Genomic DNA, 14,326 nt, shown 5'->3' with positions numbered 1-14,326 from the left:
AAAGTCCAATGCGCGAAGAAAAGCTCGCACCCAGAAAGATGCAATACTAATGGAATCATACCCTCTCAGTTTAAATGGACAGTTTATAAAAGAGGGAGAAGACTACCCATGTTACGAATTCCCCGAATCGCTTGTCAGGAATGGGATACGCCAGCCTGGGTTCGAAATTTTCCTAGATTGCAACATTCTAAATGAGAATCCTACTCTTGTTTATGAGAAATGAGCACCCCCATGCCTCGACTTTAATGTCATGGGTCTCCTCCTTGGGTAAGAGAAAAATGAGCCTAAGCGTGTCGACGATAATTCCGCGCTTATACAAACCGTGCTACAAAGTGAAAACTTTGACCCCTCCAAGCTCATCACTCTAGCGGAAGGACTACTCAAGGGATGGCGCAAGACCGTGAAGGTGACTACATCAAGTGGAAAGAAGATATCCATAACCACGGGAGAAGGACCTATGTTTGATGAGTTTGAGTCATCTGAGTCTGAGTCTGAGTCTAAATTTGAGTCTTATATTGTCGAGTCTTCTAAGTCTCTTGTAGTTGCACACCTTACTATTGAACCTAGCTTAACACCTACCCCTGGAATTGTTAGTAGCCAGGTCCCAGCGGACCTTTCTCTTTTTGATGTAATGATTCAAGAGTTTAATAGTATGAATTTTACTGCTTACTCCTCGTGTTATTCCTTCACCCAAGATGACGAGCATTACTTTGCTAATGATGAAAATGACAAAGAAGTAATTAAGGCAATGGAAGCACTTGAGAATAAAACAGGAGTAATTGAAGAAACTGAAACTATTAATATCTCAAAAGATCCCACCATTAAAAGAGAAGTTAAAATTGGCTTAACTCTAAATCAAGAAGAAAGAAATGACTTAATAAATCTACTTGTAGAATTCATTGATGTCTTTGCTTGGTCATATGAAGATATGCCAAGTATAAACAGAGAAATCGCTCAACATACTATACCACTAATCCCAGGAATGAAACCTGTAAAACAAAAGTTAGGTCGAATGAAATCCAACGTAGCACTTAAGATAAAAGAAGAATTTCAAAAACAAATAATTGCAGGTATTATCAAGGTATCCAAGTATCCAGAATGGGTCGCTAACGTGGTATCGGTTCCTAAGAAGGATGATAGAGTAAGAATGTGTGTCGACTATAGGGATCTCAACAAGGCTAGTCCCAAGGACGACTTCCCTCTACCACCTATCGACATTCAAGTAGATGATATAGCCAATCATGCACTTCTCTCATTTATAGATGGGTACGCGGGTTACAACCAGATTCTCGTGGCGGAAGAAGACATGGAGAAGACAACCTTCATAACACCATGGGGCACTTACTGCTACACGGTAATGTCATTCGGGTTGAAAAACGCGGTGCCACGTACCAAAGAGCTGCGACTGCCTTACTCCATGACATGATGCACAAAGAAGTCCAGGTGTACGTGGACGATATGATTGTGAAATCCAAGTATTGCCCAGGGAACCAAGTAGCCTTGAGAAAATTCTTTGAAAGGCTTCGAAAATACAATATGACGTTAAATCCCATCAAGTGTGCATTCGGGGTTACCTAAGGAAAACTTCTAGGCTACGTCATTAGCTCTAGAGGAATTGAAATAGATCCCACTAAGATTAAGGCAATCATGTCCATGCCATCACCCAAAACCGAAAAGCAAGTTCGAGGATTTATTGGCCGGTTGCAATACATAAGTTGGTTCATATCAAAACTCACCATGATCTGTGAACCAATATTCAAGAAACTCAAAAAGAATGTAACGGTAGTATGGGACGATGAATGTCAAGAAGCCTTTGATAAGATCAAAGCCTACCTTGAAAATCCTTCTGTACAAGCACCAGCACTCCCAGGCATTCCTCTTCGCCTATACTTGATAGTCACCAAGGATACAATAGAGCTATGCTTGCACAAGAATTAGAAGGAAAGGAAAATTACATCTACTATCTAAGTAAGAAGATGCTTGACTATGATGTCCGCTACACACCTCTGGAAAAGCTATGCCTCGCACTTGTGTGGGCCACAACCAAGTTAGGACTTTACATGCTTGTCCATACAGTCCACATGGTATCTCGAATGGATCCTCACAAGTATCTCTTTGAGAAATCCACGCTTAATGGACGAATATCAAGATGGATAGTGAACATAGCTCAATTTAACCTGAGGTTCATGCCCCAAAAGTCTATCCAGGGATCCGTAGTACAAGAAAACCAAAAAGACTTTGCAGATGAAGAGTTAATGGTCACTAAGGATGATACTTAGAAATTATACTTTGACGGCGCATCCAACCAAAAAGGATGTAGCGTAGGGGTCTTACTAGTATCACCTAAAGAAGAACATGTCCCAATTCAATAAACCTTGACTTTGACGTCACCAACAATGTTGCGAAGTATGAAGCATGTGTTTTAGTCCTCGAAACAGCCTTGGCATTGGGAATCAAGAAACTTCAAATATTCAGAGATTCATCTCTTATCATCAACCAGATTTCCAAAGGATGGAAGGTGAGGAATAAAAGCCTAGATCCGTACCAAACCTATTTAGAAACTCTCACTAACTAACTTGAAAAGGTAGAATACACATACCTACCAAGAGAAGAAAACCAATTTGCTGATGCCTTGGCAAGACTAGCCTTGATAGTCAAAATTCCTAAGGAAATTGAGCAAATGCCTTGAATAATAGAGAAAAGACATAAGCCTGCTTATATTCAAGCTATTGAGGATGAAGAAGAAACCTAAGAAGAGGAAGAAGAACCATGGTATACAGACAACCTCAATTATGTCACCAAAGGGGAATATCCACCTAATGCTGACAAAAGAGCAAAGCGTGCCCTAAGACTCTTAGTCTCACAATTCGTACTCATAAACGATGAACTTCATAAAATAGTACCTAAAAGAAGAGCTCTCCTATGCGTCGGCAAGAAGGAAGCTCAAAGAGCAATGAGAATCATCCATGAAGGAGCAAGTGGAACACACATGAATGGTAAAATGCTAGTCCAGAAAGTCATGCGCAAAGGCTAACAATGGACTACCATGCGCAGAGATTGCGATCAATATGTAAAAAGATGTGGAAAATGCTAGATATATGCCAATTTGCAACATTTTCCGCCATCTGTCCTTTACACTTACACATCTCCATGGCCATTCTCAACTTGGGGAATAGGTATTATTGGAAAGATTACCCCCCTGGAACAGAAGGTCATGAATACATCCTCTTGCCATCGATTACCTCACCAAATGGGTTAAAGCAGCATCCTATGCAAAACTCACCGCAAAACATGTGGCACTCTTTATTGAAAGGAACATCATAAGTAGATATGGAGTCCCACATGAAATGATAAGTGATAATGGTATTCACTTTCTAGCGGAATATGAAAACCTACTCAAAAAGTACGGTATTCAACATCACCACTCATCTTCATATAGACCTTAAGTAAATGGTGTGGTGGAAGCAGCCAATAAGAATCTAAAGACAATCATCGAAAAGATGACAGAAAACTACAAGATTGGCCTGACAAACTCCATTTCTCTTTTTGGGATTATCGCACGTCAATCCGTTCATCCCCAGGAACCAAGTCGTTCTCTCTAGTCTATGGAATGGACGCCATATAACCTGTAGAGCTAGAAATACCTTCCATGCGCATAGCATTGGAAAGTAAGCTTGATGAAGTTGAATGGACAAGGGCACAATATGAAGAGTTAATTCTACTCAATGAAAAACGACTAGAAGCCTTACATCATGTCCAATGTTATCAAACTCGCATGGCTAGACACTTTAACAAAAAGGTCAAGACAAGAAACATTAAGGGAGGAGACTTAGTGTTAAAAGCACTTAGAAAAAATGTCCTAGACCCAAGAGGAAAATTTAGGCCTAATTGGTCTGGACCATACATTGTTAAAACTATCCTATCTGGAGGCGCAGCTAGGTTAACAAATATGGATGGTAATGAATTCTCGAACATGACAAATGTTGACCAACCCAAGAAGTTCTACCCAACGATTTAATTGAGTTATGTACTCAAGAGAGCTATGTTTGGTTTGATTCCTTAACAAGGATACGTAGGCAACCCTTCCGCAGGGTGCGGCCACTTTAAATTTTCAAAATCTTGCCCTTTTACACAAGAAATCAACTCGGAATCGTAAAAATCAAGAATTTCGCAAAAACAGAATTCAACGCATCGCAATAGGATCATCGCGCCGCGATAAAATTATCGTTTCGCGTTAGAGCCATCGCACTGCAATAACCCCATCACGTCGCGACAAAATTGTTTCTTCTCTGAGGCGGGCTGCGATTAATTGCAACAGTTTCAAATTATTTTTGTGAATTTTCTGACTTCCTTATTCGGATTATTTTCAAAATTACTCAAGTTGTTTTGATTGCTTAAAACTTTACATTAAAGGAATATAGTTAATTTATTTAAAAGCTAAAAATTACATTAATAATTGAATTAAAATTAAAATTACATTATTGATGATTTAAAAGCTTGAAATTAAAATTAACTTGGAAATTAAAATTGTCTAATAACAATAAAAGTAAAGCAATGCTCTAATCTTTCTTCTCCTTCCGAACCTGACAGGCGTGTCGCGTGCCTAACAAAAATAACCTAACAGTTACTCCTAACTATGTAGTCGGGCAAGTAAGGGTCGAATCCCAAGAGACTAAGGTCTACCTAATTAAATAGACTCAAGTAATCACTAAGCAAGTGACAAATCAATGGTGATGAAATTCTAAGAACTAATAAATAAAGGACTTAATAAATCTAAAGAATGTGATAAATCAATGAACTAAAGCATCCAAGATCTAGCATTACCACGAATATAATCAATGCATAAATAATTCTACCCCCAATAACAATTCAATCGACAAGAGAAAAAGCATTCCCTAATCAATACCAAAGGTCTCTCCCAAGTTATCAATGGCTTCCCAAATCAACTATCAATCTTATTTCCATGGAATCAAGCAAATAAGGGACATTAAACACAATACTTAATTTCCTAATCATTCAATCATCTACTTCCGTGATGACCTTCAAACCCTTAATTGAAATACTCTAATCCCGTTAATATTCAACTTCCGTTGCAACAAGAACAAAAGGATGATAACAATACTAATTATTCCTAATCTAGCATTGGCATAAACACAATCAATCAAGCATGTCAATTGAAAATATTATTGGAGAATTTAAAGATTTAATCTAAACATTAATCATATCCAGGCTTTACAAGATCTCGGATTATGAATCTACTCACACATACTAAAAACAAGATTTAACAGAGGAAACATAATCAATAAGCAATAATAAATGAAAGAGAAGTGATATAGATGAATACCAAAATTACTTTAACTGAAAGAACTTGAATTGTTGATGAACAATAATCAAACTAAGAGTAGAAATTAAAATGCTTAAAGAAAGTAAAACTAGGGTTCTTAAAGAAAACTAAAACTAGAGGATATAATGAAGTGTATTCTAATTGTGATTACAAAGGGTATTTATACCCCTAAAAAGATAAATTACGAAATTAAACAAGTCGGCTTCCGCGAAACAGTGCCCGGTCCAACAGGCAAGGGGTGCCCCATCGGGCGGCTGGAGTACGGCCCAATTCTTCTTCGTTAATCTTTTCTTTATTCTTCTTCCACCTCGTGCCCAGTCCCACCGGGCGAACCATGCCCGATCGGGCGTGCAAGACAAATCAAAGCTAACTGCTGCCTTCTCTGTTTTCATAGCTATCTTCTAACTCTGCAGTGCCCGGTCCCACCGGGCGAGCTATGCCCAACTTGGCACGTGGATTCTACAGCATATACTCCATATCTAGCTTACCCTTCTTTTCCTTGTCTGACCAGGCAAGCTATGGTCAACAGGGCATGGGGGAAATCTTCATTTTCGCACACTAACCTCCTCTATAACTATCCAAAACACGTCCGATTCATCCACGAAGCTCCGTATTCCTATGAAACTCACAAAAATAGATCGAACACACTAGAGAAGAGATTGTTAGCAAGAAATAGCTCCAAAGAGCCCAAAACCATGCAAATATACATTGTAAAACCGAGATAAAAACATGGTATAAAACTCATACATCAGAACCCTTTTCCAATTCTTGTCTAAATCTTCTTCATCTTCTAGCTCCTTTACCAATAGGGAACCATTAGATGATCGAACCAAAACCTTAGAAGAAGTTTCCCCTTCAGCAAAGACCCCCACCTTCTTCTCAACTCGAGCCTTCTTTTCCTTTTCTATAGCATTAGCCTTCCTTTTCACTTTACCCTCTACAACACTTTTCTTCTTTGCATGATAGAAGTCTTGAATTCAACTTTTGAACCCAGATGATCTTTAAAAGGAACCTTCTTGTCCCCTAAGCTGTCTTTTATGTTTGTCTTCTCCACACCCTTAAACTTGTGTTTCGAACCTTGTTTTTATCCTTTTGATTGCAACCGAGTAACCATTGTTTAAATTCTTTAGACAATGGGGGAGGGACTCTATCAGAAACAACATTCCATAAGGGTCTACCACACCAATAATCGTCAAACCTTTCAACATTCTTTGAGACAGGGTTCTTATAAGGTCGACGATGATCACCAGAAGAGATAGTTTGAGCAAGGCCATACTGCCTCATTACTCTAGAAGGGTAGTAGAAAGTCAACTTTGACAAGCTTGGAATACGACAGGAAGGTTGAGTATTGACTCGAATCATCTTTTCAATATTCCACCAAGAGACGACCCACTTGATGGAGAAGTCGCGAGCTTCAAAAATTCTACTCCGCTCCCGGTGTCCCATCTTAAGGAAAATTGTTTCTTCCTTCTCACAAGGAAATTAGGAGTGCACTTTTCGATGTTATCAGGAGGCTGATCAATCCAAGTCTTTCCATTAGCCAAATCTGCAAGAATAAAAATAAATTATTATTACTTTACAAAGTTAAATATTTTTTATTTCTGTAATTTAAAGTATTGATTTTCTAGATGTAATAATATTGGTGATCCTGGAATTGGTGCTTTGGGATCCTTTTTCAATTCATATAAACTTAGCATTGTTTCTCTGACAATTAAAGGCATTGGATTCCTCCCAGCATCAACTTGTTCCATAACAGATGCTAATATAGCTTGATCCATATGACTACCACTAATGAGCAAAAATTGGCTAAACATGCAGAAAAGTAAAGCTCTTCTCCTATATATGTGAAAAGAATTAGACCTAGGTCCATTAAAGAAAAAAGACGCGAATTTTCTTAAATCAACTTCTTTTCCATGAATTATAGTTTTTAAATCGGTTCCCCTAAGATTATAAAAACGCTCAAAAATAGCACCAAATTCTTCCGGCAGGGAGCTAATTTCATCGTTTTCTAGCCTAAAACAGTGAGTATTAAGGTCCCAATATTCTATGGAAGTATGAATAAAATCACTCTCAAGATCTACCCCTTTAATGCCCAATAGACCACTCATGTTGAGAAAATCAAGTTCTTTCCTCTCATTAGTGGTCAAAGACCGACACCACTCACGGGTGATTTCACAAAAACTTCTATACATGACTACTAAATTATGAAAACTTGAAAAATTTAGGGAGCTAATGACTAGATTTGTACAGAATATGGCGAAGTTAGGGGATTTTTATAAGCAAAATTGAAGCAGAAACTGAATTGTATTCGAACTAGAATTTTCCAGATCCATCGCGGCGCGACAGAGTTGTCACGCCGCAAAAAAGTCATCGCGCCGCGACAAGCCTATTGCGCCGTAATAAAACCTAACGCCCGCGACAAAAAGCGCGTCCTAATTAATCCACTAATTTGATTTTGACTCGAATTTGTATCTTGATGTTTCCGGATTTCATTAAATTTTTTTCACTTTTCCAACATATAATCCACCTTAGCCTATGATGACTCAACCTTTTAATTTAATCCTAATTAATTTGGGAATTTCTCATGTTAATTCTAAACTTATTTTTGCCTCATTTTCTTTTTTCATTTTTTCTTTTTAAAGGAGAAAGTCGGTACCCTCCACAAAAATGACGAAATTTTTTTGCTTTTCTGCATTTTCGAGTTGCACGAGCACAATCACAACCGAGTTGAGTCATGCACATTGGGTTGTCGTCGAGTTGAGTTTCCACATACATGTCAAAACTCATCGAGTCAAGTTGAGTATATTGAGTCACACAATGAGTCAAGAACATCAAGCCTTGAGTCAACCTTAAGCCAATCAACAAAAATGAGTTGAGTACACCAAGCCTTGGGTTAACCTCAAGAAAGCTATAAATACGAGCAAAGTCCTATAGTCCAAAATATAGATGCAGGTACACTAAGTCCCTGACGGGCGAGTAACCTTTACAAGAGACTTGAGGCGATTTGATTAAGCAAAAAGGCACAGAAATGGCAACGGAAGCCGAATGGGCAGAATGAGTCTGACTTTGATTCCAGCACAACACGCACTACTACATTTTTGATCTATTGCAACCCCCAAATCCGTTGCATTAGGCATCAAAATCCGTGGCATTAGGCCTAATGTAATGGCCATGTACCGTGGCATTTGCTGGCGTTGCAGTAGGTCTAATGCAACGGCTTATGACACCTAATGCCACGGCACCACTGATCCGTGGCAATAGACCAATACCTAATGCAACGACATAACTTATCCGTGGCAATAGAGTACTGACTAATAATTATGATGAAATTGAACCTATTGCAACGGATGAAGCTAATTACTACAATGATAGGAGTACTTATCTACTGCAACAGATTGATTTTTTTTTTTTTTTTGTTGGGATGGAATGGTAATATAATATATGTATAATTAGTTAGTACAAATCTAAATATACTAACAAAAAACAAAATAAAGTATCATTTATATATAATAATTATAATGCGAAATACGTACATTACAAAATATTACTCGCTTGTTTTTGGTATGACATACCCTACTAATTAAAAAAAAAGTTATATAAGGAATTTAATCGTCCAATAAGCCGAAATTGTCAAATCTTCACAAAGCCGGAACTTGAATAAGAGTCGCCAACATAATATGCACCATTTGTTAGATGACTAGTCACTATTCTTCCGCTGCATTTAACTCCTCATGCACCTACACGTAAAATTTAAAAAAATAATAGAAATATAATTGAACTAAATTATAAATTATAATAGACCAAGGCCACAATCAACATGAGAAAAGTTCAAAACGCACAGATGATGGTTGTTTAAAAGATGGCAGCAAAGAAGTTTTTTTTTTTTGGAAAAAGACATATAAAATGGGCAATCATCATTACATATATGGGAAAAACAAAAGAAAGGTTAAGGTTGAAACCTCACGAATACGCCAAAATGAAGATACTTGATTTATGTCTTGTGCAACCACACCATCTAATATTAAACCACTTTCCATCAAGCCAAACAAGAACGTCTCAAACCTCTCTCTGGATACATAACCATCATCCAATTTCAGATCTATGAATTACTAATCATTATTTATAACAATATCCTGTTGGCAACCAATAAAAAAATATGTAAGCAAACTACACATACTTTTCTTTAAAGTTAGCAAGATGGGTGGATGGGCCTCAGTTAGGAGTCAGGCTAGAGAAAAAGGGAGCAGAGACCAGCTCAGACAGAAAACCTAGGAACAGAGAAGGGGGAGGAGGGTAGAGAGACTTTGCTTGGTATCTTATTGATGTTAATTGAAATTAGTCAATTAGTCATCAAATACCTAACTGAATGTTAATTAAAATGACAAACTAGTGTATTCTCCAAAAAATAAAAAATAAAATAAAATTATAAAGAGACTAGAGAAACCTGAAGTTTTTATATGGTTATATAGCAAGCTAGAATAATATGAAGAGAATGCCAGTAATCCAGTATGCCACAAAGGTAGAAATTAGTCATCAAAACCCTAACTGGATGTTTGAATGGGAAGGAAATAATAGAATAGATTGAACTTTTTTCATACTTTACTATAGCTGCTATAATGCGAGGACAGGAGTTAACTACAGTAGTATATTTGTCTCTGGAATAAGAAGAGTAGGGTATACGTGACAGAGTTGTGCTTGTGCATCCAAAGAAAGTATTGAAGAAATTATCAGGAGAGTCATTTGCAAGAGAGAAAGACACGTTCCCCACACAATTATGTTCTAGACATTCTGAAATACCTAAAACTCGCGTTAAAACAAGAAAACAAATTACCGAAACAAATAGAACCAATGATTGATGGTTTAACCACAGCATCCCCATGTCATACTTTAAAATAACTTGTGGAAGCAATTGCAAGATATGTTATAATGTTAGGGCATAGAACGTTTAAGTGACCAAAAATACCATCACAAGTTACGTTCTAGGCTTCTAACACCTATAAACCAGTTAACAAACTAAATGATTTAATTTCCAAATTTTCCCTTGGTCAAATTTAGCTATATTTGAATCAAACTTAGACACCATAGACACAAATCTGTTTAAAAAATCTTGCTTTATTTTAACAGAAGGTAGGAGTGTAGCCAGAGATGCATGTTTTAACAGATGTTCAAAAATCAATTTTTCAGATATCAAGCATGTGTATGTGGATTTGCAACACAATGCAGCTTAATACCATATCTATCAAAGAAAAAGCTTACCGCGTCCATTGCATGACTATCCAAGAACTCAAACGCTGATAAGACCTCTCCAAGTTTCCTTCTGGCTTTAAATAAAAGTTTATGTAAGAATTACATAGGAAAGATTAATTGGTTGAATTAATTTTTATCCCTATGAGACATCCATGGCAACAGACTTTGTTTTCGGTAGACACGAGAAGATAAATAACCACCTCAGAGATTTCACTGTAGCATTGCCCATGATTTATGTCCAAAATCTTATTATGACTTGTATTATAGTTGTATGTTGATTTAGGCCAGAAATTCAGTGTGACTTTGTGTGTGTTATAGTTTGTGCCATGTCTATTACAATGTATTGTACAAAAATGTTACTTAAGAGTTCATTGGATGGTGGACGCAAATAAGAAGACAGGAAGAAATCAATATTTACAAAGATCACAAGAAAGAGTGTTCAACATATAGTTCATCTCATGCAAAAAATTCCAGGTAACTCAGTATCTTTAGTCTTTGTAATTTGATCCAATGAAAAAAATATCATGGCACTATCAGAAAGGAAGCTAAGTACCCAACAGAAACTTGTCAATGTAGACAGATAATGTAATCATCAATAGCCCCTCAATATAAATTACTTATAAAAAGAATTAGATTACTATACCGATTTAGAGTAGCACAACTCTTTAGCCTTCTCTATGACCCTAGCAGCTATTTTCTTCAGATCAGTGTCCACATATGGCAGAATTTTGGAGCCTCCTGCAATTAATAATATCAGAAAACCAATTCTTATTCTGAAAATAGAAGACAAATATACCCAAGGCAATAAGCACATAAACAATTTGCATAGCAAAAATAAAATCAGGCATATTTACAGTCCTCTTCTAAGACTTTGAATCTCTATATGAATGTTACATTCTCCATTTCTTCTCAAACGACAGCCATGACAAGTTAAAATACCAACTAGGCATAAAAACAGGACGTATAATATCTTTTTCCAACATTCTGACACAAGTTCATACATGACAGTATATTGAACTATGTAAGACTAAGTGTTCTGATGAGCTCATGAACTTACAGAAAAAAAAAAAACCATGAAATATTCATCGATATGATATACTACTTGTTTAAGTAAGATTAGAAACCTCAACTAAAAAGCTGGGCCTAATATATACAATACCTTTTGAGCATGCGGTTTACCAGGAGATTTTTTTTTGCCTCTACCTACCGTCCCAAAAGTTTGACAAGAATGCAAGATGTTCATATTAAAATGCCCAAATTCTTGGCATATTATTTTTATGACTTATTAGATTTACTTGACACTAGTTTGCATCCATGCACCTAAATTTACCTCTAATTTTCATCCCGCCCTAGCCTCATAGTTTTACGGGGACCAATTCAACAAGTGTACTGAACCTTGTTGTATTTCTGAGCATGTTATTCTACATTTTAAATAGGCAAAGTAAGTTAGGCAAAAATGTTATAGTATGATACATCACTGCCCTAGTGAACAACTTCCATAAATCCGGTTGACACACCAAAGCATGAGACATTGATATCGCCCAAGTGTCGTTGCCTTAATTTACATTGAAGAGAAAAATCAAGAATCCACTAAGACTACTATCAATCTATCATTGACTCTTCATTATCCAAATCAAAGGGTGAAAAAAAGAGGAATTACAAAAAGCCGAGGAAATCGGGTTTGGTTTTCAAGCAATTACGACCCTCTATTTCATTTTTTGTTTGAAAGAGGGAAGTGTTTAGAAGGAGAGCAGTGGAAGATCGGTAATCATAAGATAATATGCATGCTGTGAAATAAAACATTCACCAAAAAGAAAGCCACAGAACTAGTACAGCCTAAAGCCAAACATACACTAAACAATTAAAGTTAAAAAGGATACTACGAAAAAAACTACAAGGTATTAGCCAAAAAGCAGAACATGTAGGTTCAAGCATACCAACTGCTCATGCACCTGCTTCTGAAGACTCAATAATGGGATGGTGTGCTGCAATTAGCTCACAAACAATTCAATGATCTCGTCAGCCAATACATTTAGATCAATTGAATAGTAAAGAATAAAAAAATTGAGCAGAAAAAGAAAAATTGAAAACACAAAAATTTAAACAAAACGCAAGGAAACCATAAATAAGAAAAAAAAATGTAGTACTACGGTAAGACTGTAGAACAGAAAGAGTATTAAGAAGATTGCTCACCTTAATCGTTCTCTTTCTCTCAATCAAACCAGCAAAAATGCAAAATTAATTTAACAAAATTGATGACATCAGAATTATAAAAGCAATTACTTACGAAAACCCTAATTAAAAAAATAGTAGCTTAATTTTTGAGAAATTATAGCATTTAACAACTAAATAGAGCCATTTTCAACAAATTATACTATAATAAATTTAATTGTTTCAAAATACATACCAGTAACTTGAGATTAATTGAGTGCAGCGAGAGAGGACTGGGTTTGAAGGTTAGAGATGTAGGATTCGGAGTCGAAAGGAGGGAGAAAGAGGTTGTTCTTGAACCATAAAGGGGTTAAATCGTAGATTGGGTCGCAGAAGAGTTCGGTATATGAGTGCGGTGGTTGCGCCATTGTTGGTAGTTTTGAGGTCTGGGTTTTAAATCAGATGCAACAACTACAACAAAAACGTACTCCTTCTCATCTACTGTGAAAATATGAGATCTGAGAAGATGAGAAAATGTAGAAGTTGGAAAAATGGTACTGTGAAAATGGTCCTCTATAATCAATTAAGGTGAGAATGGGGAAAATTGGAGAAAAGGGGGAAAATGGTACTGTACTTGACAATTGTGAATAGAGGGAAGCAAATTAAAGACAAGTATTGTTCAAATATTTGGTGAAAAAAATAGAGGGAAGAAATGCGCGCTTCTAAATTTTTCATAATACAACACATACCGTTGCAATAGCTCTCATTTTTTTAAAAATAGCTAGGCTATTGCAACGGCTCTTTTAGAGCCGTGGTAATAGCTCTACCTCTAAGAACATTAGTGTTAAATCCGTGGCAATAGCCTACTCTATTGCAACGACAATTAAAAAACCGTTGCATTAGCCTTTATTAGGCCGTTGCATTTGGTCAAAAATGTAGTAATGACGACATAAACAACGCAGCGCGATGGCACTGTCGCCGCGCGATGAAACCTGACATGGCACGTCGGACTTGAGTTCCTGCAGATTGATTTGCTGGACAATAATTATCTACTCAAGCCTCGTGATGAGAAATAGATTCTTTCCAAAGCAAATGATTATGCATTTGAGCCTTTTGAGAGTCGTGATGAGCGATAAATGATTTGATTTAATTAGTAGTCAGCCCGATTACAACTTGATTGATGATTGGCCTGATGACGATCATATTTTGATTACACATTGAGTGAACACCTTTGAAATCACACCTATGATTAGTAATCGGCCTGATTACAATTTTAATTGATGATTGGCCTAATGACGATCACCTCATTGATTAAGTACGCCTAAGCATTGGCTAAGGCATATTTGAGTATGCCTAAGCATTGGCTAAGCATATTTGAGAACGCCTAAGCATTGGCTAAGCACATTTGAGAACGCCTAAGCATTGGCTAAGCATATTTGAGTACATATAAACATTGGTCGAGCACATTTTCATTACACCTAAGCATTGGTTGAGTCCGCCTAAGCATTGGTGGAGTACATTGATTGAGTAGTGATTGAGCATAATCACAAAGAATTCCTAAGATGGAAGATTTGTACGGAAATC

General features: G+C 36.8%; 1 long non-coding RNA gene across 5 annotated transcripts; it reads right to left on the bottom strand.

Moving 5' to 3' along the window:
- Positions 1-8,758: 8,758 nt before the first annotated feature.
- LOC110697946 lies at positions 8,759-13,522 on the bottom strand. 5 transcript variants are annotated; one of them, XR_002506608.1, is made up of 5 exons: positions 12,529-13,519; positions 11,235-11,329; positions 10,601-10,661; positions 9,304-9,412; positions 8,759-9,081 (listed from the first exon to the last, which is right to left on the bottom strand). It is a non-coding gene; the product is annotated as an uncharacterized LOC110697946 (long non-coding RNA). The 5 variants fall into 5 exon arrangements; XR_002506607.1 differs by having other exon boundaries at positions 9,304-9,477; positions 11,235-13,522; XR_002506610.1 differs by lacking the exon at positions 10,601-10,661.
- Between the last annotated feature and the right edge of the window lie 804 nt (positions 13,523-14,326).

Source organism: Chenopodium quinoa, unplaced genomic scaffold (assembly GCF_001683475.1).
Source record: "Chenopodium quinoa cultivar QQ74 unplaced genomic scaffold, ASM168347v1, whole genome shotgun sequence".
Classification (NCBI taxonomy): Eukaryota; Viridiplantae; Streptophyta; class Magnoliopsida; order Caryophyllales; family Amaranthaceae; genus Chenopodium; species Chenopodium quinoa.
This window is presented reverse-complemented; position numbering and strand designations above follow the sequence as displayed.